The 27722-nt window shown below is 46.0% G+C and overlaps 1 long non-coding RNA gene across 2 annotated transcripts in view; it reads right to left on the minus strand.

Moving 5' to 3' along the window:
* The window catches only part of LOC138986347 (uncharacterized), a 182591-nt gene extending 158590 nt beyond the window's left edge, over positions 1-24001 (minus strand). Inside the window, exons 1-2 of one of the 2 annotated variants that reach the window (XR_011463180.1) lie at positions 23850-24001; positions 8829-8969 (exon numbers count right to left, since the gene is read on the minus strand). This is a non-coding gene — a long non-coding RNA (uncharacterized lncRNA). The remainder of the gene's footprint in view (positions 1-8828; positions 8970-23849) is intronic. The other variant, XR_011463181.1, reaches the window with a different exon arrangement.
* Positions 24002-27722: the final 3721 nt, after the last annotated feature.

Genomic DNA, 27722 nt, shown 5'->3' on the forward strand with positions numbered 1-27722 from the left:
GACAGGGAGGCCTGGCGGGCTGCAGTCCACGAGGTTGCAGAGTTGGACATAACAACAAGATTCTGTTATCAGGTCACTTTTAACTTTGTGGTTGGATGACCCACATCCTTTTCTACCTGTTGAGTGTAAACTTGGGTCTTTAAGTGAAAACATGTACAATGTAAGGAATATAGTATTTTACAATAACTATAAGTGGACTGTAACCTTTAAACACTGAATCACTGTCTTCTGCGCCTGTAACTTACATATAACACTGCACGTCAACTCTACCTACGTTAAAAAAGCATGAGAAAACAAAATGCAAAAATGCAAAAAATAAAAATAGGACTTCCCCGATGGCAGCGTGGATCGCCTTTCCCTTCTCCCAGGGATCGTCCCAACTCAGGGATCGAACCCAGGTCTCCTGCATTGCAGGTGGTTTCTTTACCAGCTGAGCCACCAGGGAAGCCCACAGATAGGTGACGCTGAAAGAGAAATGCTTTGTGTTGCTTCACAGGAGCCTGATCCTCTGAACAACTCAATGTTCACACAGGGCAGTCTTTGGGGCACTGTACCCTGATGGCAGCGTGGTTAAGAATCTGCTTGCCAATACAGGGGACACGGGTTCGATCCTTGGTCAGGGAAGATCCCACATGCCTCGGGGCGACTAAGCCCGTGTGCAGCAACTGCTGAGGCTGTCCTCCAGAGCTGGGAGCTGCAGCTACTGAGCTCACGTGCCCTAGAGCCTGCGCTCCACAACGAGAGAAGCCTCTGCAATGAGAAGCCCACACACCACAACTAGAGAGGAGCCCACGCACCCCACAATTAGACAAAAGCCCACCCAGCCACCAGCAGCCAGTGCAGCAGAAAATGAATAAATAAAGTAAAAATAAAGAAATATAGCAGTGTGATCATATCAAAAAACAAAACTACCAAAATGTTTTTAAAAAGTGAGAATGGAGCCAAGTGACACCAGGACATTCTAACAGATGAGTCTAAGTGAAGGTCACTCGTTCGTGTCTGATTCTTTGCAACCCCATGGACTATACAGTCCATGGAATTCTTCAGGCCAGAATACTGGAGTGGGTAGCCTTTCCCTTCTCCCGGGGATCGTCCCAACTCAGGGACCAAACCCAGGTCTCCTGCATTGCAGGTGGTTTCTTTACCAGCTGAGCCACCAGGGAAGCCCACAAGACAGGTGACGCTGAAAGAGAAATGCTTCGTGTTGCTTCACAGGAGCCTGATCCTCTGAACAACTCAATCTTCGCACAGGGCACAGGATACAGGGACACTGTATCCTGTTTACAATTAGTTAGGAAAGTGATATAGGCATGGTGCAGTGTTGTTGTTGTTCAGTCGCACAGTCGTGTCCGACCCTTTTGCAACCACATGGACTGCAGCCCCTCCAGGCTCCTCTGTCCATGGGATTCCCCAGGCGGGAATACTGGAGTGGGTTGCCATTTCCTTCTCCAGGGGAATCTTCCTGACCCAGGGACTGAACCTGAATCTCCTGCATTGCAGGCAGATTCTTTACCATCTGAGCCACCAGGGAAGCCCAGGATTGGAAGGGTGTTCACAGCAAACAGCAAAGAGCCAGCACGCACTGTTTCTTCCAGGGATGCAGGATGGGGTTTGGGGAGGGGCGTGAAGGATGATGCCAAGGCCTTGAAAACCAAAGGCAGGAGTGAGGCTGGTAGTTTTGTCAGCCCGAGGTCCTCCACTGGCTTCCAGGATAAAGTGAGAGGAGGGCGTCCGTCCTTGTCTTCTGCCCGTCATCTTAGAAGCCACTGCTCATGGCCAACCAGAGCCAAAGAGACACGTGGTGAAGCATATAACAGTGATCAGGGCTTGGAGACCACAGAAGAATTTGGTTTCCTTTTGATGGGGTGTGTGTGTGTGTGTGTTTTCAATGGCACCGTCTCCTGCTTTTTGTGGGAAAACCATGACTACGCAATGAGCAAATACAGGTCAGAGGAAACTGGCAAGAGAAAGCTTGGTGCTTGTTTATCTCTCCAGCTCACCACTCACGTCACACCCAACACCTTACACCAAGGTGGGAACGTCCATTGAGCTTTGGTAGCGGAATGACTATTTTCCAAGTGGTCTTCACTGCCGCTGACATCCAGCTATGAAGATGACAACTCACAGCTGACTGAATGCTTTATTTTGTATAGTTAATAATTCTGATTTTTCTATAGTATGTCCAAGTCTAGGTTGCTTCAACTGCCAAGAGTAGGGGATGACAGAGGATGAGCTGGTTGGATGGCATCACAGACTCGATGGACATGAATTTGAGCAAGCTTCGGGAGTTGGTGATGGACAGGGAGGCCTGGCACACTGCAGTCCATGGGGTCACAAAAAGTTGGACACGACTGAGCAACTAAACTGAATGTTACGAGAAAGAAGAGAGACACCGGAGTTCACAGTGTATAGTTCTGTTTATGTCACGTGGGAAGCAGGCAAAATGAAAGAGGCATGAAGAGACATAGGTGCAGTAACCTAAATCAGGCAGAAGTTAGCAAAGAGGGACAGGGAGGGAGAAAGCCGTGTCTGGGAGGAGGCTGGAGGGAATTTGTAGAAACCTGGGGAGATCTGTTTCCTCACCTGGGTGGTGCTTACACAAGTGTGTTTGTCATAATTCATTCAGTAGAACATTTATGTTTCACATACTTTTCTATATGTATGTCATATTTTGCAATAAAAGATTGCAAAAAAAAAAAAATGCCGAGAGAGACAACACAATTATTGTCACTTGGCTCTTTCATCATTTAAGGGTCAGTACGTGATGCTGACCAGCCCCCTCCCTTGGGTTGCCCTGAACAAAAATTTGAGAGAAGGCAGCTCTGCTGACTGAGTTATGAATAAGCTTAACTATTTGGGGTGTTTAAAGATATAATGGGGCTTCCCAGGTGGCATTAGTGGTAAACAATCTGCCTGCCAATGGAGGAGATGAAAGAGACACAGAATCAGTCCCTGGGTTGGAAAGATCCCCTTGAGGAGGAAACGGAAACCGACTCCAGTATTCTTGCCTGGAGAATTGCATGGATATAGGAGCGACTTCCCTTTCACTTTTCACTTTCATGCACTGGAGAAGGAAATGGCAACCCACTCCAGTGTTCTTGCCTGGAGAATCCCAGGGATGGTGGAGCCTGGTGGGCTGCCGTCTATGGGGTCGCACAGAGTCGGACACGACTGAAGCGACTTAGCAGCAGCAACAGCAGCAGCAGCAGGAGCCTGGTGGGCAGCCCAGTGAAGCAACTTAGCACAGACAAGATATATTGAGCACTTCTGTCAACAACAACCAAAAACAAGTTAGCTCTACATGTGCTAAATGAGGAGGGCACGGCAACCCACTCCAGTATTCTTGCCTAGAGAATTCACATGGACAGAGGAGCCTAGCAGGCTGCAGTCCATGCAGTTGCAGAGAGTCAGATGTGACTGAGCGACTAAGCACAGCACAGCACATGTGGTAAATGGATTTCCACTTATAATGAATTAATTCAGACACTGACATGCTTAGCCAAAGTGTCAACCACGCATCGGCACTTGCCGTGGGCATCTGCCATCCACCTCTACAAGGATTCAATCAGGTGCTGCTCCAGCTGCTGACCTTCAACAGCCCCTGAAAGGGGCTCAGGGTGGAGAGCAGACAGGAGGCATCTGTGTTCTGGGAAAGACTGATAGGACAGGTCTTCAGATGGCTAGATATTTCCAGGAGCTGATTCTGAGAGCCTGATTCTTGTATCTCCTCATGTCTAGAAAAGCAGTAAGATCTTTTATGGTGATGACTGTTCCTCGTGACTAGCAGTAACCCTCACGAGACCAGCAGAAAGTTTCTACAGGGGAAAAAAAAAAAAAATATATATATATATATATATATATGTGTGTGTGTGTGTGTGTGTGCTTGATTGTATGTATTTCCCCTTCACCAAAATCACAAACATACTGACCTCCCCACTCCACACCTCTTTGGGGCCATTTCTCAGAGCTATCTCAGGGGCTGTTTCCCAGACTGCAGTCCTCCTTTTGCCCCAAATAAAACCTGACACACAGCCCTAAGGTTGTGCATTTTTTAAGTTCACAAAAGGTACTGAAAACTGAAAGTGAAAGGTGCTCATTTGTGTCCCAGTCTTTGCGACCCCATGGACTACACAGTCCATGGAATTCTCCAGACCAGAATACCTGGAGTGCATAGCGTTTCCCTTCTCCAGGGGATCTTCCCAACCCAGGGATCGAACCTGGGTTTCCCACATTGCAGGCGGATTCTTGACCAGCTGAGCCACAAGGGAAGCCCCACAAAAGGTACTGCTGCTAAGTTGCTTCAGTCACGTCCGACTCTGTGCGACCCCATAGACGGCAGCCCACCAGGCTCCCCCTTCCTGGGATTCTCCAGGCAAGAACACTGGAGTGGGTTGCCATTTCCTTCTCCAATGCATGAAAATGAAAAGTGAAAGTGAAGTCACTTAGTCATGTCCGACCCTCAGCGACCCCATGGACTGCAGCCTTCCAGGCTCCTCCATCCATGGGAATTTGCAGCCAAGAGTACTGGAGTGGGGTGCCATTGCCTTCTCCACAAAAGGTACTAGTTTACTGAAAATATTAAGTCTGGTTTAGTGTCAAACCACATTAAATAGGTCAGACAACAGGCACCTGTATACATTTGTGGAGAAAAACAAGTAATAATATCAAAGGCGTATTTTAAAACTTTAATTTTTAAAGTGGAAACTTTTCCAAGAGCAATCAGCAAGTGAGGTAATCTGACATATATCTGAATCACAGCACAGCAAACAGAATTGATTAAATATGGTTCTGTCACTTGCTTAATAATTTAAACTGTATACTCCTCAATGATTCAATAAAGAGTAAATTCTAAAATGAAAACTCAGGGGTTTTAAACATTATTAAGAGAAGGAGTTTCAAGTTGCATTTGTCTTTATAATGTCTCTCAAATTTTTCTCAGCAGCTGCACAAATCCCGTTATTGCAATTATTTATAGCAGACTTGTTTTCTACAATCAGGATATAAACGTTATTGGTGAGCTCGTCCACAGTGAAGTATTTCAGTCACGATCCAACCAGAACTCATTCATCTTTACGAATCGACATGATCTTCCTCCAACAATAGAACAAGGCTGGTGAGGAGCTTCCCTGGTGGACTACTGGTTAACAATCCACCTGCCAATGCAGGAGACACAGGTTTGATCCCTTGTCCTGGAAGATCCCACGTGCCAGGGAGCACCTAAGTCTGTGCGTCACAACTGCTGAGCGTTCGCTCTAGAGCCCATGAGCAGCACCTACAGAGCTTACATGCCACAAATACTGAAGCTCGTGTGCCAGAGCCTGTGCTGTGAAACAAGAGAAACCACTGCAATGAGAAGACCATGCAACTGTAACAACAGAGTAGCCCCTCGCTCGCCACAACCAGAGACAAGCCTGCATGACAACGAAGACCCAGCACAGCCAAGAATAAATAAATACATACAATTAAAAAAAAACTTATCATTAAAAAAATAAGGATGCTGAATAAAATGGCTTCTAAAGCAACCTCCGTTTCCAACATTCCTAAGATCTGGTAAAGCACAGAGGCATTCCTAGGCTTCAGGAAACGGATTTTTTTCCAACACCAAGGTGACCTTGACTTAGATATTCAAATGCAATGAAGACAGGCAGCGATGCATTCCCTGTGAACATGTGAAAGTACTTAATTAATCTGAACAGCCTGAGTGAATCAGAAGGAAGTGATGAAGTAAGAGGTTGTCTCCATGCATAAGCAATATCCCTCCCATGAAGTCCATTGGGATGTCTGTCCTTCTCCATCTCCCGCTCAGCATCCCGCCCACCACCCACCATGGCAAGCCTGCATGCTGTGAGTTACCATCCTCATCAATTCAAGGTGGCACCCGCAAGGTTTGGGGCAAGTACACAGGGGCTGCTCTTGGTACACGTCTGCTCTAGGAAGAAGGGGAACAGAAGCTTGAATCCCTCACAAGGGAAGGGAAGCTCACTCAGACCTTAAGGCTTGAATGAATTCGAGCTGTGTCTGACTCTTGGCTTCCCCATGGACTGTAGCTCGCCAGGCTCCTCTGTCCATGGGATTCTCCAGGCAAGAATACTGGAGTGGGTTGCCATTTCCTCCTCCAGGGGGACCTTCCCGACCCAGGGATTGAACTCGCATCTCTTGAGGTTCCTGCATTGGAAGGCAAATTCTTTACCACTGAGCCACCTGGGAATCCTCTTAGATCTATATCAAAATAATAAATTAAACCAACCCTTTGTGTAGCTCTGTTATATTTTCTTCACCAGAAAGGAAGTGCTTTTGGATATTCTTCACATCAATCTCTCTGAATATTTTTGAACCAAAAATAAAACAAAGAGATGCAAATTCTAGCAGAGGAATTTCCAAAGAGAAACAAATTCTAGCAGAAGAATTCCAATAGTGTCTGCACCTTTAACAGTCTGCACTTGGACAGACAATTCAACAATGGCCTTGGGCTGTAGCTCAGTTTACGGTTTTACATTTTTAAAATTGGTAACCAGCATAGGGTAGTTGAGTCATGGATACATACAATGTCCTTCCTCCCAGCGTCAGGCAGAATCAAGGGATTGCTTCGCTCTTATAATTGCTTGACATTGTTTAAGGGTTTCATTCTTGACCCAGGCTCAATGATTGCGCAGAAAGACAGTCAGTTCTGGAAGAAGTCCAAAGCCTTATTTTAATAAACACTTCTCCTTCACCACGGAAAAGCAATTGTTACTAAGTTCAATCAATTCGCTAATAGCTCTCCCCCTCTTTCTCCAGGAACTCAAGCTTTTTGTTAGGTATGGCATTTTACTTTAGAAATCTCTCTCTCTTCTTCTTCTTTTTTTTTGGCAATAATCATTTATTTACTCTCAATAGTTTTGAAGATTAAAAATATATATACACATATATTCATTTAAAATGACAATCAGTGTCTGCTCCTGTTACCAAAAGCCGGGTCCGTCTGCTTGCAGCCCAAAAGGCAATAAGGAAGCCAGGTTGCTGGACACCAAAGTTTGCTTTATTTTGTTGCTGGCACTTGTGGGGCAGGGGTGGGGGCGGGAGCCTGTACAAAGGCTGACTACCTGCCCCTGACAATTGGGGGCTAAGAGCTTTTATAGACAAAGGGAGGAGGCTTCTTGAAACACACAGTCAGCTCTGACAAGTCATCTTGAAGCTGGTCAGCGGTGGTCTGATCCTTGGTTGTTTCAACTGCAGCTGATCTTCACTTCCAGGGTCGGTTTCTTCCCATGTCTTGAGGCCAGTTCCCAGAATCAAGAGAGTTTATGTCCTGGCTTCAGTCTGGTCATCACGTCGTTAACTTCTCCACCTGGTGGGGGTTTCAGTATCTATAAACAGCTCACAGGACATCAGTTCAGTTCAGTCGCTCAGTCGTGTCCCACTCTTGGCGACCCCACAGACCACAGCATGCCAGGCCTCCCTGTCCATCACGAACTCCCGGAGCTTGCTCAAACTCATGTCCATCTAGTCAGTCATGTCATCGCAGGACATGGGTCAGAATATTCTATAGTCCTTGAGGAGGAACTAAAGGGCCTTGGCTTTGCTTAGTGAGTACATGATTATTATTTGGTCTGCTTTGACGGCTTTCCTTTGCTTCTGCACATTCTGCCTTCTCTGATTAAAGTGTTCCTTCGGCTAACATTTTCCACAAACAAAAGGCAGGTGGAGGATATGGCAGGCAAGGACCAAAGGCTCTGGCTACATTTCATTACCATACAGTGTCACATCCTAAAACATTACAAGTCTGCTTTGTTTAAATTATTTTCTATATGTACTAAAAAAGAAAACCAACATTCAAAAGTACTTTTACACAAACAGCTTTGTGTGCAGATGTGTGTGTGTGTGTGTGTAGTCACATCTTAAAACATTAGAAGTCTCCTTTGATTTCTATGGACTTCTCTGGTGGCTCAGATGGTAAAGTGTCTGCCTACAATGCGGGAGACCAGGGTTCAGTCCCTGGGTCAGGAAGATATCCTGGAGACGGAAATTGCAACCCACTCCAGTACTCTTGCCTGGAAAATCCCATGGACGAAGGAGCCTGGTGGGCTACAGTCTATGGGGTCACAAGGAGTCGGATATGACTGAGCAATTGCACTTTCTTTTGCTTTCTATATGGACTGAAAAAGAAAAGCTATATTCAAATGCACTTTTACAAAAAATAGCTTTGTGTGCAGGTGTGTGTGTGTGTGTGTGTGTGTGTGTGTGTGTGTAATTTCCTGGGTAGTTTCTCCCGGAAGAGAGTCTACTTTCAGTTGGGTATGCATCTCTGCTTGGCACACGGGCATGCTGGTGATAAACTATGTCTTGACTATTCAAGGTGACTAACAGGCACAGTGGACAAAAATGAGACACTGAAGACGCTCTGGGGAAGGCGATTTAAATCATTCTTTAAACAGTAATTTTTTTTTCAACTGGAGGATAATTGCATTACAGTATTGTGTTAGCTTCTGCTGTCCAACGACGTGAATCAGCCACAGGCACACACAAACCCCCTCCCTCCTGAGCCTGCCTCCCGCCCTCATGCCACCCCTGCAGGTCATCGCAGAGCATCAGGCTGAGCTCCCTGTGTTATAAAGCAGCTTCCCACGACCTGTCTGTTTTACACATGCTGGCGTGTATGTGCCAATGCTGCTCACTGCTACTCTCTCCCATTCATCCCAGCCTCTCCTTCCCCAACTGTGTCTTCACAAGCCTGTTCTCTGCGTCAGCACCTCCATTTCTTCTCTGCAAACAGGTTCACCTCTACCATTTTTCTAGATGCCACGTGCAGGTGTTAATAACTGATACTTGGTTTTCTTTTTTTGACTTACCTTCACTCTACACGGGGCTTCCCTGGTGGCTCAGTCGTTAAAGCGTCTGCCTGCAATGTGGGAGACCCGGGTTCTGCCGGGGTCCAGCCGCGGTGGATCCAGGGAAATTTGAAGGAGAGACGGCGTCGGCGAATACACTGGCTTTAATTAAATATTAATTAGAGATATAAAGAGTAATAGAATGAGGATAGCTCAGCAGGAAAATTCAGTGGAGAAAAGAGGCTGAATAACTTGGTTTATGTGAAAAGCTAATAAAATTCCAAGGCAAGGAATTTACGTCACCTACATAGGCCACAGGTGTCCTCCCGTTCTCCCAAAGGAGAGGAGACACTAAGGCCTCCCCGGTCAGATCTTGGAAGCCCAGGCATAATTAGTAGGCTTGATGAGCCTCCACGCCCCAGATGAAATTCAGCCAGAAGATGAGAGAAAGAACGGCATGGGGACATCAGTCTTTCTAGGAACTGATCCCATTTTTTATTTTTCCAGGGTCTGTTTTTATACACTGAGATGTTATACAAAAGTCACGTGGGGGTCAGCAGTCCTGACTTAAAGTCAGGTGCTTCATACAAATGTATACAGAGGTCTTAGGGGTGTTACATCATCTTCTGGCCAGAGGGCCTGCTGACAATTTATGACCCTCTCCTTGTGACAGCGGTCAGTCAACCAGAACACTTATTTCTCCAGGGGTGATTATTCTTAAAACAGACGCCACCTTCCGAAGGTACCAGATAAAGTTGCATTCCTATAGGGTGAGGGTGTAGTGGGTTTTAATTAAGGAAAGAATTTGCTTAGCCTAAGGTCTAACGTGATTAATATCAAAGGTTAATACTTATTTCTTCTATATATTCATTAATGTGTATAAGGGCAGGGGATGTGGGGACTTAGCAGCAAACACTGGCTCAACAAATGAAAAACCCTTCACCAATACAATTTCTAATCAGCCCACTATACTATACTAATCGTTTTCTAACTTCTCTAAAGAACCTGTTTTTAGAAGGTTTAAAGCATCTCGTGCCTCTCACAGTTGGGAGCAATCACATGTGGCCAGACAAGCCCGTAAGGCAGGCTAGAGAACCTTCAGAGGAGATTGTAGGTTGACACACTCCTGTTAAGCCCAGGAATTATTATTAACTGGAGCTCTAAGTTAACTCCTTCTCCGAAAGAGGTGGTGGGGGAGAGCCCCCCGTAAAGTCAGAGGTGTAGGTGAGAGCACAAAGTAGTGAAGCAAGCAGACTCTGATTTTGGGGGTAGATGCTCGAGAATTTCCAGGGGAACTCCTAACCCCGCCTTTGCGTATGCCGAGCCTCCTTCCTCATGACCTTTGCCATGGGCAGAGTTCCCCACGCTGGCTCCCGGCAGGGTTCGATCTCAGTTGGGAAGCTCCTCTGGAGAAAGAAATGGCAACCCATTCCAGTATTCTTGCCTGGAGAATCCCATGGAGCAAGGAGCCTAGTAAGCTATAGTCCACGGGGTCACAAAGCATCTCGCAAGTGAGCAGCCCTATGTGAGTGAGATGAGGATGGGCGTGGGTAGAACGCCAATTTTTTTCCCCAAAGGCAAGCGAATGGAGTCACTATTGTGCCTCAGCTCCTTCGTGCTCCAGTCTGAATAGAGATGTTTGGCAAATGCAGTTCATTTTCAGAGAAATACGGCTGTCTGCCCGTTAAAATTGCTCTGCGTGGATGACATGGGCTTTTGGTCAAAGAAATCAAGCCCTCCTAAAGTGAGTCCCTTTTTTTATTGCCTCAGTTCACAGAGGAGGATGAACACGACTCTGATATGGTTGTTACGTTGTGATACACACTATTCCTAAAATAGTTTTATGAATGGATGCTTTCAACTCTTGTATTTCTCAGACAGCCAGAAAAAGCAACGCCATTTCCCTCTTCCCTTCCAAAAAAAAAAGGACAATCATTGTTACAAAACTTTGAATATGTGGACCTTCCCCTGCAAAAATGATCCAAATGTCATGTGATGTCATGTACATGTGGATTCTTAAAAACAAACAAACAAACAAACAAAAATGACACAAACAAACTCATACAAAAGAGAAACAGACTCAGACATAGAAAACAAACTTACGGTTACCAAAGTGGAAAGGTGGTGTTGGTGGGGACAAGTTAGGAGTTTGGGATTCACATATAGAGACTACTATATATAAAAAGGTAACGAACAAGCACCTGCTGTAGAGCGCAGGGAACTATACTCAATATTCTCTAATAACCTATATGGGAAAAGATTCAGAAAAAGAATGGATGTGTATATGTATGTGTGTGTGTGTGTGTGTGTGTGTGTGTGTGTGTTAGTCGCTCATTCGTGTCCATCTCTGCGACCCCATGGACTGTAGCCCTCCAGGCTCCTCTGTCCAAGGGATTCTCCAGGCAAGAATACTGGAGTGGGTTGCCATTTCCTTCTGTGGGATATATGTATATGTATAACTCAATCACTTTTCCAGGGCTTCCAAGGTGGCTCTGTGGTGTTGGAGAAGACTCTTGAGAGTCCCTCTGACTGCAAGGAGATCCAACCAGTCCATTCTAAAGGAGATCAGCCCTGGGTGTTCTTTGGAAGGAATGATGCTAAAGCTGAAACTCCAGTACTTTGGCCACGTGATGAGAAGAGTTGACTCATTGGAAAAGACTCTGATGCTGGGAGGGATTGGGGGCAGGAGGAGAAGGGGACCACAGAGGATGAGATGGCTGGATGGCATCACTGACTGGATGGACGTGAGTCTCAGTGAACTCCAGGAGATGGTGAAAGACAGGGAGGCCTGGCGTGCTACGATTCATGGGGTCACAAAGAGTTGGACACAACTGAGCGACTGACCTGAACTAAACTGACAACTAAATCACTTTTCCAGGGCTTCCAAGGTGGCTCAGTGGCAAATATGCCACCCACGGCAAGAGACACGGGTTGTATTCCTGGTCCAGGAAGCCCACATGCCTCGGAACAACTAAGCCCACGCACCACTACCATTGAGCCTGTGCTCGAGAGCCTGGGAGCCGCAGCTACTGAACCCATGTGCTGCAACTATTAAAATCCGTGTGCCGGGACCCCGTGCCCCACAACGAGAGAAGCCACTGCGATGAGAAGCCCACACCACCACACCTAGAGAAAGCCAGCTCGTAACGATGAAGACCTAGCACAGCCATAAATAAATCACTCAAATGACTCAGATAACTCAACAAATAAATCACCTTTCTGTACATGTGAAACTAAGCCAACGTTGTAAATCAACTGTACACCAATATAAAATTTTAAAAAATTTAAAAATAACAAAAGCTTAAAAAATAAGCAAAAAGCAAAACATACAAACCAGAAACTCCACCTATTGCTTCATGATGCAACATATGCATTTTACTTTAAACCTGAATGGAGAGATGCATATCTCACATATACAGTAAAAATCACCTAGGGAGAACTCACTTCTGAGGGCCTGTCCTTCACTATCCAACCACAACACTGGCTTTCTGGTCACCAAACATGTGCGTGAGGTCCCCCAGTAAGCTGGGTTCCTGCAGTTCAATATGACACTAGCTGGGCTTGGTGCAGACCCCACAGGTCACAGGTTCAGCCCCACAGGAAGGCCATCACCAGAGGTCACCTGGAAGACCCAGATTGGCCAACCGGCTGTGAATTTGGGTTCCCATCACTCCCTGCTTCGGTCTGATCATTTCCTAGACCAGCTTACAGAACTCAGGGAAAGTTACTTACGTTTACAAATTTACTATCAAAAATATAATAAAGGATGGCAGGAAGTGAAGAAGAACTAAAGAGCCTCTTGATGAAAGTGAAAGAAGAGAGTGAAAAAGTTGGCTTAATAAAGCTCAACATTCGGAAAACTAAGATCATGGCATCCGGTCCCATCACTTCATGGGAAATAGATGGGGAAACAGTGGAAACAGTGTCAGACTTTATTATCAACAATATAATAAAGGATCCACCCAGAGAAAAACATGGCCCAAAAGGATTCATGCACCCCAGCGTTCACTGCAGTGCTGTTTACGATACCCAAGACATGGAAAAAAAAACTCAATGTCCACCAACAGAGAAATGGATAAAGAAGATGTGGTACATAGATACAATGGAATATTATTCAGCCATAAAAAGGAATGAAATAATGCCATTTGCAGGAACGTGGATGGACCTAGAGAGGATCATACTGACTGAAATAAGTCGGAAACAGAAAGACAAGTATCATATGATATTTATATTTGGAATCTAAAAGGCAATGATATAAATGAAATTATAAAACAGAAACATACTCACAGACTTAGGGAATAAACTTGTGGTTTCCCGGTTGGACAGGTAGGGAGAATGGATAGTTAGGGAATTTGGGATGGACATGGACACACTGCTGTATTTAACATGGAGAACCGGCAAGGACCTGCTGGACAGCACAGGGAACTCTGCTCAAGGACAGGTGGCAGCCTGGATGGGAGGGGAGTTTGGGGGAGAATGGATATGTGTGTATATGTCTGGCTGAGTCCCTTTGCTGTCCACCTGAAACTACCACAGCATTGTTAATCAGCTGTGTGTTGCTCAGTCATGTCTGACTCTCTGCATCACTATGGAGTGTAGCCCGCCAGGCGCCTCTCTCCATGGGATTTCCCAGACCAGAATATTGCAGTGGGTTGCCATTAATCAGCTATACTCTAACATATTTTTTTAAGGCACACACCAAAAAAAAAGGATATAAAGAAAGATCCAGATGAACAGTGAGATGAAGGGATACACTGGCTGAGGTCAGGAAGGGTCCTAAGTACATGAGCTCTGTCCCCTCCCGCTCCCAACTCCTGCCGAGGAGCTGGGGTGCACCACCCTCCCGACATGGGACTGTGTTGACCTGCTGGGATCAACTTTGAACCCCTTAAGATGGGGATTTTCACGGAGGTTTCATCAAGGGGAGCTCGGTCACTAACTCAGCCTCCCGCCTGCCCGCACTCTGAAGATGGGGAGTTCCAAAGTCCTAATCTTCCCGCCCCACCTGCGCTCTGAAGATGGGGAGTTCCGAGGTCCTAATCAAGGCGGGGTCTTGCCGGTGATGAGCCCCCACCCAGGGGCCCCACTGAGAGGCTCCTGAATAGAACCAAAGACACTGGCGTCCCCCAGGAGTTTTGGTGATGGACAGAGAAGCCTGGCCTGCTGCAGTCACTCGCCAAGGGAAGGACAGGGCTGAGCGACTAAACTGAGCTGATCACCCACGAAGTTCTGAGGGATTTAGGAAGGTTGAGTCTGCAAAAGGGGCCAAAACCAACTGTCAGAAGAAAAGATGCTTCTAGGATACAGCACACATAAACTTATCTAGGACACAGAAGTAGACTCACAGTCAGAGGGAGCAGAGTTGTGCTTGTCAAGGAAGGGGAGGGGATGGACTGGAAGTTTGGAGTGAGCCGATGCAAACTGTTGTATACAGAATGGATAAACAATCAGGTCCTACCGTACAGCCCAGGGAACTCTATACAATATCCTGTGATAAATCTCATCACGGGAAATAATACAAAAAGAAAGAATGTAATATATGTGTATAACTGAATCACTTTGCTGGGCGGCAGAGATAGGCATGGCTCTGTGAATCAACTATACTTCAATTTTAAGAAGTAATAATAAACATAAAAGATGCTCCCAGGAGCTGTGCCAGGAACCTGGGGTGAAACCAATATATATGTTTCCTTTCATTTCACATTACATGTCTGAAGTCTGCTTAACGTTTTCAAGCTCACCTAAGATTTTAAAATCCAGACATGCATATTATCATATGTGAAACAGATCGCCAGTCCAGGTTTGATGCATGAGACAGGGTGCTCAGGGCTGGTGCACTGGGATGACCCTGAGGGATGGGATGGGGAGGGATGTGGGAAAGGGGATTCAGGATGGGGAACGCATGGACACCCGTGGCAGATTCATGTCAATGTACGGCAAAAACCACTACAATATTGTAAAGTCATTAGCCTCCAATTAAAATAAAAAGAAAAAAAGAAAATAAAATCCAGAAGGAATACCAATATCTTCACTCCCACTCAACTATGACAGGAGCCAGAGTTAGTGCATCCCTGAGGAATCATTGTCTTCCCAGGTTAAAAGATGACATTATGTAATGGTAAGAAATGGCAATCCACTCCAGTATTCTTGCCTGGAAAACCCCATGCACAGAGGAGCCTGGCCAGCTACAGTCCACAGGGTCGCAAAGAATCGGACACCACTTAGCAAGGAGCACTTCTGCTTTCACTGAACATACACTGCTGATTCTTTCACACTGAGCTCACAGCGTGTGACTCACCCCTCAACAAACACGTGCATTTTGCTCCGTGAAACACATCACAGCATTGCTGTGTTTAAGATGCTAGACAGCACCTCAGCCCTTCACGGGCAGTGGTGGGGGCATGGTAAATCGCAAAGTCGCCCCTCAAAAGCCCAGAAACAGGAAATGTGCAGCACTCAACAGACCACAAGCAGTATACTTTATAGGAACAGAACTTTATAGGAAGGAACACGAGAAAAGAGAGTGACTGTGTTCCACTGCACTTGGAAACTGGCCTAACAGGCGACAAATGGCTGCCTGCTCAGCGAAAGCCTGAGAAAGACCTGGAGACAGTGAATACTGACTTGGGGGTTACAGAATAAATCTTAGTGGGCTGACGAGTTTGCAAATACGGACTCAATAAACAATAAGGATTGAATAGAGATGGGTGCGTGTGTGCGTGCGTGCAAAGTCGCTCCAGTCATGTCCAACTCTTTGCAACCCTTTGGACTATAGCCCACCAGGCTCCTCTGTCCCTGGGATCCTCTAGGCAAGAATACTGGAGTGGGTTGCCATGCCCTTCTCCAAGAAATACAGAGAATGGACAGAAAGATAGATATTGCTAATAAATATGTAGTTAGACAGATATTGATGATAGATGACAGATACTTATAACAGATAGGTAGGTAGATAATAATAGATAACAGATACTTAGAGAGGCACATTTTGCCTGAACTCTCCACTATGACCCGTCCGTCTCGGGTGGCCCTACGTGGCATGGCTCATAGTTTCACTGAGTTACACCAGGCTGTGATCCATATGATCAGTTCCGTTAGTTTTCTGTGACTATGGTTTTCATTCTTTCTGGCCTCTCCAGATAATAATAGATAGATAAATAATGATACATACAGAGCGTGCGTGCTCAGTTGTATATGACTCTTTGCAACCCCATGGACTGTAGCCTCCCAGGTTCCTCTGTCCATGAGATTTCTCCAGTGTTACACAGATCATGATAATGGATTAAATATATATATATGTATTTATATATATATATAGGTAGAAACATATATATGTATATATATAAAGACTACAGAGAGAGTATATGGATAAAGGATATATATATCTATCTGTAGATAATCAAATCTACATAAATCCCATGGACAGAGCCTGGCGGGCTTCAGTCTTGTGAGTTCACAAAGAGTCAGACACAACTGAGCGATTAAGCAACAAAAACATACTGCCGTTATAGCTTCATCTGTCTTGACTGCAAAATCATTTTGAGGCCCAAAGATTAGAAAATCGGATGCTAAATGTTTAACAATCTATGAACAGCAAATCACAGGTTTGAAACTTTTGATTTCCGATTTAACAAAAGTACCCTGAATTTACTTATAATTTTCACTTGAAATTGGGCTCTTGTTGGTACAAGTGGATCGCCTGTCATAGTAAGTGAAGTAAGTCAGAGAAAGACAAATATCATAGGATGTCACTTATGTGCGGAATCAAGAAATTATGCAAACAATATTTTTTTGTGGAACACTCATTCATTAAAAACAACCAGACAATCGGTAACTGGTTACCCCATGCAATTTTTCAGAATCTGAGCAAAGTAGTTCAAAAGTAAGAAATAGTCTTAGTAGATTTTTGGTGGTTCTTTAAACCCTGTTTGATGAATATACAGTTGGCCATCAAATGGGAGCATAAGAATAGAAAGGAGAAAAAAGGAAAGGAAAGGAAAAGTAATTTTTTGATATCCCCAAAGGAAAATAAGATACCTTTATATATTATCTGGGGCTTCTGTGATAGCTCAGTTGGTAAAGAACCTGCCTGCAATGCACGAGACCCCGGTTCAATTCCTGGGTCAGAAAGATCCCGTGGGGAAGGGATAGGCTATGCATTCCAGTATTCTTGGGCTTCCCTTGTGGCTCAGCTGGTAAAGAATCTGTGTGCAATGCAGGAGACCTGGGTTCGATTCCTGGGTTGGGAAGCTTCCCTGAGAATGGAAAGGCTGCTGCTGCTGCTGCTGCTAAGTCGATTCAGTCGTCCCCAACTCTGTGCGACCCCATAGACGGCAGCCCACCAGGCTCCCCTGTCCCTGGGATTCTCCAGGCAAGAACACTGGACTGAGTTGCCATTTCCTTCTCCAACGCATGAAGGTGAAAAGTGAAAGTGAAGTCGATCAGTAAGTGTCCGACTCTTAGCGACCCCATGGACTGCAGCCTACCAGGCTCCTCCATCCATGGGATTCTCCGGGCAAGAATACTGGAGTGGGGTGCCACTGCCTTCTCCAATGGAAAGGCTACCCACTGCATTATTTTGGCCTGGAAAATTCCATGGACTCTATATTCCATGGGGTCTCAAAGAGTCAGACACGACTGAGCGACTTTCACTCATGTCACCTACGTTATTTGAGCTAATCCTGAAAACAGTAGAGTGTTTTTTCAATAGCTTAACTCAGAATTACGCTTTTGAGTCAGAATCCCAGTCAGTAGTTAAAAAGTCATTTTCAAAATCCTAATATTGTACAAGTGGGCTTGTGCCCTCGTTCCTCATTGGAATAAAATTTTACGCGAGGCATTTATTATTCATTAGGCTTGAGTCTTGGCTTTAAATCACTCTAATGAGGAGGTAGGAGGGACAGAAATTTCCTATTATATCCTTTCACAGGAAACGTTTCAACACGTTGCCTCTGCATTATTTAAAACAGCAGCAAGAGCAATTCTGAAATACCATCCACCTACTCTAGCACCTATGCCCACTAACATTTAAATTCATTCAGGTTCTATGGAAAATGGAGGAGGAGGAGAAGAGTGATGAGGCCGTTTAGAATCGCATTAGGGGCTGTCCGCCTAACGGGAAGGAGTGGACTAGAAAGTGAGGTGGTTAATTACAGGGGACAGCCGAGAACAGCACTGGGGCAGTGGAGAAGGCTCCAGTTCTGTCTTTGGTCATGGGAAACGAGCAAACGATTCTGCTGAATCCTCATGGCGAATGGGAACAAGTCATGAGAAAGCTATCATAAGAGAATTTAAAAAAAAAAAAATTGTCTTGGATGAGTGACGGTGTCAAACTAGGAAAACTCAGACATCCCTGGAGGTTCGGTGATTAATACTCCACGCTTCCACTACAAGGGGTGTGGGTTCCTTTTATGGTCTGTAAAGTTCCACATACCAGGAGTTGTGGCCAAAAAAAGGGAAAAATCAACAACAGCAAAAAATATACACAAGGAAAGCTTTACCTTACGTGTTTGGAATTAGCAGGGAGACCCTATTAGGTATAAACTAGATAAGCAACAATGACCTGTAGTATAGCACAGGAAACTATAATAATACACATCTTGTAGTAAACTATACTGAAAAATAATCTGAAAATTATATATATATATACATTTACATACACACACATATGTACAACTGAATCAGTTTGCTGTACACCTGAAGCTAATACAATGTTGTAAATAAACTATAGCTCAATTGTAAGAAAAAAGAAAAAAAAACTTTGAGTGATGCTGTAGATAACACTGGGAATGTCGTTGGACTTTCTGAGCCTTGGCAGGACCGATACGGGGGGCCAGCTTCAACTGGGTTGCAGGGTATTGTCCTGGACGTTTATAGAAGCCTCCGTGGCTCCCATGCCCTAGACGTCAGAAGCACCCCTTCTCTACTTATGACAGCCAAAAACATCTCTACCTCTCTCCTGAGGGGCCAAATTACCCGACCTGAGGACCAGCACCAATGGAAAGCTGTAGCACGTCGCTTCTAATCTGTAGGATACAAGAGAATTCATAATTCCAGGTCATCAACAGACTGCTCTTCTATCTACACGAGATATTCTGTTGGTCTTTGTCAGGTCTCGGCACTAGTCATAAAGAATCCACCTTCAGGTTCGATTCCTGGGTTGGAAAGATCCCTTGAAGAAGAAAATGGCAAACCACTGCAGTATTCTTGCCTGGAGAATCCCACAGACAGAGGAGCCTGGTGGGCTATGGTCCATAAGCTCGCAAAGAGTCAGAGAGGACTAAAATGATTTTTTGTACACACATAGCTGCTAGCATTATATATATATATATATATATATATTACATGCACTTGACTTTCCAATACAAATCTAATAGCATAATTTCTAATACAATGAATCTAGAAGGAATTCCTGGTTATATCCTTTGACATTCAAAGTTTTAAAGGATTGTCATTTCAGGCTTCCCTGGTGGCTCAGTGGTAAAGAGTCTGCCTGCCAATGCAAGAGACCTGGGTGTGATCCCTGGGTTGGGAAGACTCCCTGGAGAAGCCAATGGCAACCCACTCCAGTGTTCTTGCCTGGAGAATCTCATGGACAGAGAAGCCTGGCGGGCCATAGTCCATGGATTGCAAAAGAGTTGGATACGACTGAGAGAGAAAACAACAAACATTTCAATCCATCGCTTATATAAAACCCAGTTTTCTCGTCCTAATTTGCAGAGTGTCCCATTAAAATGTGTCAAGAGGTCATGCATTTCTACCTTGTACCTCACATATTTTTACCTCTGTATTGAGATAGTTTTAAATTTGAGAGGGTAGTCTATGGATATTTTTATCACAATACTCAACATATGAGGAAAACTCTCAATGATTTCTGTAGTGAGAACCAGCATAGTTTCTTCATTTTTATAGACTGAATTCCGTCTTCTCCCTTTCCCCAAAATGTATACGTTGAAATTCTAACTCTCAGGAGTTCAGAAGGGGACTGTTTGGTCTTTAAAGGGGGAGTGAAGGTAAAACTCGGAGAAGGCAATGGCACCCCACTCCAGTACTCTTGCCTGGAAAATCCCATGGATGGAGGAGCCTGGTGGGCTGTAGTCCATGGGGTCGCTAAGAGTCGGACATTTACTGAGAGACTTCACTTTCACTTTTCACTTTCATGCACTGGAGAAGGAAATGGCAACCCACTCCACTGTTCTTGCCTGGAGAATCCCAGGGACGGGGGAGCCTGGTGGGCTGCCGTTTATGGGGTCGCACAGAGTCGGACACGACTGAAGCGACTTAGCAGCATCAGCAGCAGAAGGTAAAACAAGGTCACTAGTTTGGGTCCTGATGTCATAGGACTGCGATCCTTAATAAGAGCTCAGGACACAGACACACCCAGAGGCATGACTGCGTGGGGACACAGGGAGCAGATGGCCGTCCACACGCCCAGGAGAGAGGTCTCAGGAGGAACCAGCCCTGGCCACACATGGGTCTCAGACTCCAGCCTCCAGGACTGGGGGAGACATTACAGTCTATTATTGCTCCAGCCACTCCCTCCTCAGTATTTTGTCATGGAAACCCAAGCAGAGGAATACAATCAGGTTCAGCCTTACCAATGCTGTTTGATAAATAATCTTACCTTAACTTGGAATAAAAAAAAAAAAAAAAAACAGAGAGAGAGAAAATGACATTTTTTAAACTGAAATATCTACTTCTTCACCCTCAATGATGCTAACGGACTGAATAAAACAGGAATGAAGAATTATTATTGCTCCTGTTATGTTAAATTTAAATTTATATCTTTGAAATCATGATCCGAGAAGATACTTCAAAACACTTATTCACATTCACAACTGTAATCGTATTCCTTCAGATGACTATTGTATTTTTAAAGCAAAGCCGTGGCCATTTCCTTAACATTCTTTATTAATCATGTTTAGATTTGGTTCCTGATGTTAGTTACTTTAGAATCCAGATGACAGAATGACCGGCAATCATATTTCCACATTCTAATAAAAAAAAAAGAAAGAAAGTGTAGTCACTCAGTCTCGTCTGACTCTTTGTGACTCCATGGACTGTAGCCCGCCAGGCTCCTCTGTCCATGGGATTCTCCAGGCAAGAATACTGGAGTTGTTTCCATTTCCTTCTCCAGGGGATGTTCCTGACTTAGGGACTGAACCCAGGTCTCTTACACTGCAGGCAGATACTTTACTGCCTAAGCCACCAAGGAAGCACCTCTAATAAAGTGAAGTGAAGTGTTAGTCACAGAGTCCTGTCTGTATTTGCAACCCCATGGCTTGTAGCCCCCCAGGTTCCTCTGTCCATGGAATTCTCCAGGCAACAACACTGGAGGGGGTTGCCATTTCCTTCTCTGGGGGATGTTCCTGACCCAGGGATCCAACCCAGGTATCTCACATTGCAGGCAGATTCTTTACCATCTGAGCCACCAAGAAAATCTGTCTAATAAAGTGAAGTGTTGGTTACTCAGTCCTGGCCCAGTCTTTGTGACCCCATAGACTGTAGCCCACCCAGCTCCTCTGTCCATGGGATTCTCCAGGCAAGAACACTGGGGTGGGTTGCCATTTTTTCCCCCAGGGGATCTTCCCAACTCGGGGATTGAACCCATGTCTCCTGAATTGGCAGGCAGATCCTTTACCGCTGAGCCATTGGGGAAGCCCAGCATGACATCAAGTACCTTAAATTTACTGTTGAACTTGAGTGGCATTCCTCCACCCTGCACCCTCAGGCTGCCTCTCTTCCACGCCCACCTCAGATCACAGTCATAAGCAAGAAGACATATTCCTCTGGTGGGCTTTCCTGGCAGCTCAGCTGGTAAAAAATCCTCCTGCAATGCAGGAGACCCTGGTTCGATTCCTGGGTTGGGAAGGTCCCCTGGAGAAGGGAAAGGCTACCCACTCCAGTATTCTTGGGGCTTCCCTGGTGGCTCAGCTGGTAAAGAATCTGTCTGCAAGGCAGGAGACCTGGGTTCCATCCCTGGGTTAGGAAGATCCACTCCAGTATTCTGGCCATGGAGAATCCCATGGACTGTATAGCCCATGGGGGTCACAAAGAGTTGGACGTGACTGAGCAATGTTCAGTTCTTCACGTTCCTCCGGCATGCTGACATCATCAAAAAGGCCTTGTGCAAGACATATGCAAAGCAAAAACAACACAGAGACCCTGGGTTTCTGCAGAACCCTGGAGTAGTTCACCAGTGGAAACTCAGCCAGCGCAGGTCTCCAAAGTCACATCTGTGGTAGATAAGCGAGTTGGAAAAAGTAGTGCTGGATAAGAGAGACACGCACGATTCACGTCAGGTAAGGGGGCTTTATCCCGTAGGAACTACACCACCACCCATCAGTCCTTCAGTGCTACATGAGAATCACCTGGGCTCTTGTTACAACGCAGCTTCTAACTCTGCACACCTGCAGGGGGGCGCTGTGTTTCCACCCAGTTTGCCCGACACACTGCAAGCCAGTGATCCTCACAAGAGTGGTCCCCAACCTTTTTTTGCACTAGGAACTCATTTCGTGCAAGAGACTTTTTTCCAAGGACCTGGGAGTCGGGGGGATGGTTTCTGGATGATTCAAGCACTTTACATTGTTGCCACTTTATTTCTATTTTTAGTACATCAGCTCCACCTCAGATCCTCAGGCATTAGATCCTGAAGGCCAGGGACCTCTACCCGGGACTCTACCGTGCATAGCAAGCCCATAGGCCTCGATGACACAGAGATTACAAAGGAAAAACGATGTACTGATAGTTCACTTACTTGGACAAAAGTCATGCCATGTAGGTGATATTAGAACGTTCCAGCCAAGGTGCGTGATCTTAATAGAAAAGCAATCATTCAAACGGGAAAAAGAAAAAAAACAAAAAACAAAACAACCAACTCAGGGCTTCCCTGGGGGTCCAGTGGTTTGTTGCAGAAACCAGTAATCAAGAAACCAAGCACCACACTCAGAGAGTTGGAGAACTCAGGTTTATTACACCAGCGGGCCTAGAGGAGTTAACTCTCCAAGCTCTGAGCCGAACTCCAAACAAAGGAGTTATGTAGAGGTTTTTTTAGACAGACTATAGTGGGCAACACTGGCTGTTAATAAGCTGGTTTAAACTAAGGGGTTTTGCACGCTGGGAACAGCAGTCAAGAAGGGGAAGGGGATGCCTGACCTTTACACAGACAGGCATGGTTAAGCAGGTTTGCAGGGGCCAGGCAACTGTAAAGAGCAGGACAACGGCGAGTGAGATAAGCTCCAGTTCCTAGTATTGTTAAGTCCCGACTTTCTGAGACTATGAGATCTATGTGATCCAGACTTTTCAAGGAGCAAGCTGAGTTGCAGAGGCAGAACCAGCAGGAGGTTATATAAAATTTTAACTTTTCCTCTTCAGTTAAGAACCCGCCTGCCAATTCAGGGGACAAGGGTTCCATCCCCGGTCTGGGAAGATCCCATATGCTGCAGGGCAACTAAGCAAGTGCAGGACAGATACCGAGCCCGCCTGCACCTGGAGCAGGATGCCCCGCAACAAGAGAAGCCACCGCAATGAGAAGTCCAGTGCAAAACCGTTACTAGAGAGTAGCCCCCTGCTCGCTGCAACTCGAGAAAGCCCGTGCACTGCAAGGAAGACCCAGCACAACCTAAAATAAATAAATATTTAAAAAATTAAAAAAAAAAAAAAAAAAGCCAGCACTGAGTCTCAGAGCACGAAGGATATGGAGCCTGGGGTTGACGCATTTGCAAACACATAAGGAAATCAAGAGCGGGAAAGAGAAGCGGGCAATCATACAAACAGCAACAACGTTACTGAACTCAATAAACAGTGCATGTCTGAAAAGCACAGAGGAAGGCAAGCTTGGGCCGTGTGCAGTCAGGCCCAGGCGGCCCAGACCCAGGCTGCTAGACTCAGTGGCACCTGGAAAAAAAAAAACCTGCAAAAAGTCTTACCAACAAAGGAAGGAAAGAGATGAGCGCAGGCAAACCAAAAACTTGCCAGGCTGAGCACAGGGTCGCAAGTGTGCCAACAACGCAACCAGGGAGATTTAGATGCAGGAAGTGAACTTACCTCCTCAGCTGCAAGCCTCGGGGAGGAAACTGAGGTGTCCTGGTCACAGGGAAATCCCAGAGGACACGCGTGTCCAGCGAGCAATCCCGGGAGGGCCGAGGTGCAGAGCTGCAAACTGAGCAAAGGTCTCCGCTCTAGCCATCTACGCCTGATCTGCCGTAAAGCTACGTCGTAAACGTAGGTCGTACGGCTGGGTCTGCTTTTCGACCTGCCTGCTGCGCTAGCTTATGCTATGCTATGCTATGCTAAGTCACTTCAGTCGTGTCCGACTCTGCGACCCCATAGACGGCAGCCTACCAGGCTCCCCCATCCCTGGGATTCTCCAGGCAAGAATACTGGAGTGGGTTGCCATTTCCTTCTCCAATGCATGAAAGTGAAAGTGAAGTCGCTAAGTCGTGTCCGACCCTCAGCGACCCCATGGACTGCAGCCTACCAGGCTCCTCCGTCCATGGGATTTTTCAAGCAAGTGTACTGGAGTGGGGTGCCATTGTGTTCAAACCTAGGCAGCATATGAAAATGCAGAGACGTTACATTGTCAACAAAGGTCCGTCTAGTCAAGGCTATGGTTTTTCTAGTAGTCATGCATGGATGTGAGAGTTGGACTATAAAGAAGGCTGAGCGCCAAAGAATTGATGCTTTTGAACTGTGGTGTTGGAGAAGACTCTTGAGAGTCCCTTGAACTGCAAGGAGATACAACCAGTCCATCCTAAAGGAAATCAGTCCTGAATATTCATTGGAAGGACTGATCATTCATTCAGTTTGAAGCTGAAACTCCAATCTTTGGCCACCTGATGCGAAGAGCTGACTCATTGGAAAAGACCCTGATGCTGGGAAAGATTGAAGGCAGAAGAAGGGGATGACAGAGGATGCGATGGTTGGATGGCATCACTGACTCGATGGACATGAGTTTGAGTAAACTCCAGGGGTTGGTGATGGACAGGGAAGCCTGGCATGCTGCAGTCCATGGGGTCGCAAAGAGTAGGACACGACTGAGCAACTGAACAGTACTGAACTTGAGAATACACTAAGTGTAATCCCAACTCAAATTACCTTCAGCCTGATTTCAAAAATGTAGATGGCCACTTCAAGACGACCAGACTTGAAGAGAAGTATGAGAGAGGGGAGGTAAAAACTTGACATTCCTTTTTCTAAACCATGTATGGGCAGAATTCATAAACCAAAGAAGACTTGGAGTCAGTGGAAGTTTTATTTCAATATTTAGTTGAAGCTTTTTTTTTTTTTTTAAAGAGGGGCTTCCTTGGTGGCTCAGACAGTAAAGAATCTGCCTGCAATGTAAGAGATCTGGGTTCGATCCCTGGGTCTGGAGGATCCCCTGGAGAAAGAAATGGCAACCCACTGCAGTATTCTTGCCTGGAGAGAGGCAAGAATGACCCCATGGACAGAGGAGCCTGGCGGGCTGCAGTCCACGGGGTCTCATAGAGTCAGACACGACTGAAGAATAACAACCAAGCAGACATCCTCTTATTCATAAGCGGTGCCACAGAACGAACACAGGTTGTGGAATCCAAGCTGAGTTTGGGTGACCTTGACTGGCTTTATCCGTGGTCGGTCTTAACAGGGAAATGAAAATGCGTGTCCAGGGTCCAAGAGACCACTCAAACCGTAGCTGCTTAATTCAATGTTAGTTACTGTTGCATTTATTGTAGAGGAAATGCTATTCTTGGTTGAATCTCCGGACCTCAGGGCTACTCCAGGTTCTCTGAATTCTCATTGGTTGGTGGCGTGGGTCACCAGCAGAGTACCTTGTTGAGGATCTGAGTGGGAGGAAGCATGCACGCTCAAAGCACAGGTGCTTTGGCTAGGTATATGGGAAAAGGTGGTGAGAGTGTTTAATGCCAACGAGGCAATATTAAAAAAAAAAAAAAAAACCCACAGGTCCAGTGGCTAAGACTCTGTGCTCCCAAAGCAGGCAGCCAGGGTTCAATCCCTGGTCAGGGAGCTAGATGCCAGATGCTGCAGCTAAGACTTTGCAAGACCCCACATGTCACTACAAGAGACCCCAGAAGCCACAACCACAAAACCTACATGCCACAACTAAACACCCCACATGCCACAACTAAGATCTGGCATGATCAAATAAATACATTAAAAAAAATTTTTTTTAATCACTGGGAGAAGCAGTGGCTTCCAAAAGCGACCAGTCCCAGTTCCCAGCCTCCTGCCACATTCCCCAGCTGGTAGCATCTTGCCGGTGGGCAGCACCACCCAGACATCACCCCCCCACCGCCCCACCCCCGGATGTGTGAGTCCTGCCGGGTGAACCCTTCTCCAGGCGCCTGAAGAGCCAGCAAGCCTCATCCTCCTCAGAAGTCGGGGTCCCAGGCCCCCAGACTTGGAGTTCTGTGAAGCTCAGTCTCTCCCCTCTGATCTCCGCCTCCGGGAGTGGCAGCTGCTTTCTCGGGTAACTAGCTCTGTGACCACAGACGCTCTCTTGCCCTTTTCAGTCTTCCAGTAGCCTCTGAACCATTTCCCTCTATTAAATTCTCTGCTTAAAAAAAAAAAAAAAAAAATTCACAGGGAGAAGGGTGGGTTCATTGACAGAAAGGCTACATTCTGCAATGGAGGCTGTGGTGCAGGTCTGTGGCTTTAGGCTAGTAGGGTTGTTACTAGGTACCTCAGCCACTGTTTTATCTGTAGCTAGGACTTGCCAGGTGGCAGAGTGGTAAACAATCCGCCTGCCAATGCAGGATGGGTGAATTCGATCCCTGTGTCATGAAGATCCCCTGGAGGAGGGCATGGCATCCCACTGCAGTATTCTTGCCTGGAGAATCCCATGGACAGAGGAGCCTGGCGAGCTGCAGTCCCTGGGGTCACAAAGAGTCTGACACAACTGAACGTCTCAGCACATAGATGCCCCTGAACATAAGGAATGCAAATTCTTCCAAATGATCTTTCTACAAAGAATTCAGAGGGAGTTGTGTGTGTTCCCAGGTTAAGCAGTGTAACTATCTGTGGCCTCTGTAAGTGTGGTGGTTTAGACTATATAAAACTAACGAAGCGGGAAGGGATAAGGAGTTTGGGAGGGACATGGACACACTGCTGTATTCAACATGGAGAACCAACAAGAACCTGCTGTCCAGCACAGGGAACTCTGCTCAGTGTCACGTGGCAGCCTGGATGGGAGGGGAGTTTGGGGGAGAACGGATACATGTGTATATATGGCTGAGTCCCTTTGCTGTCCATCCAAAACCATCCCAACATTGTTAATCGATTATACCCAGGGGGGTCAAACCCAGGTCTCCCGCATTGCAGGCGGTTTCTTTACCAGCTGACCAACAAGGGAAGCCCGACCATACCTCAATACAAAATAAAAAATTCAAAAGGAAAAAAAAAAAAAAAAACTCAAGAACCACCCACCCTGTATGCTTAGGCAGTCAGCCAGGTGGAGCCTCGGTTTTGAGTGTGATAAACTAACGTGGAAACTGAGACTTGTCCCATCTCTGCTCTTAAACCTCCTGAAATTCTGCAGCCAGTGCCTCAGACGTTAGTGGGAACCGAACGGAAGGGAACCTGGACTCTTAATTAGGTGTTTGCCTGTGATACTTTTATTCTTTTACATGTAGCTGTCTGGTTTTCCCAGGAGCCTTTATCAAAGAGACTTGTCTTTTCTACAGTGAATAATCTTGCCTTCTTTGCATAGATTAACGGACTTAGGCGTGTGGGTTTCCCTCTGGGTTCTCTACTCTGAGTCACTGATCGGTGTGTGTATGCCTCTGCTACTGCTATGCTAATTACTTACCTTTGTAGCATGGTCTGAAGTCCCCTGATTTATTCTTCCTTCTCAAGACTGGTTCAGCTACTCAGGGTCTCTTGTGTTTGCGTACAAACTCTTGGCCCAATTCTGTGAAAGAT

This window comes from Bos mutus, chromosome X (genome assembly GCF_027580195.1).
Source record: "Bos mutus isolate GX-2022 chromosome X, NWIPB_WYAK_1.1, whole genome shotgun sequence".
In the NCBI taxonomy this organism is placed as follows: domain Eukaryota; kingdom Metazoa; phylum Chordata; class Mammalia; order Artiodactyla; family Bovidae; genus Bos; species Bos mutus.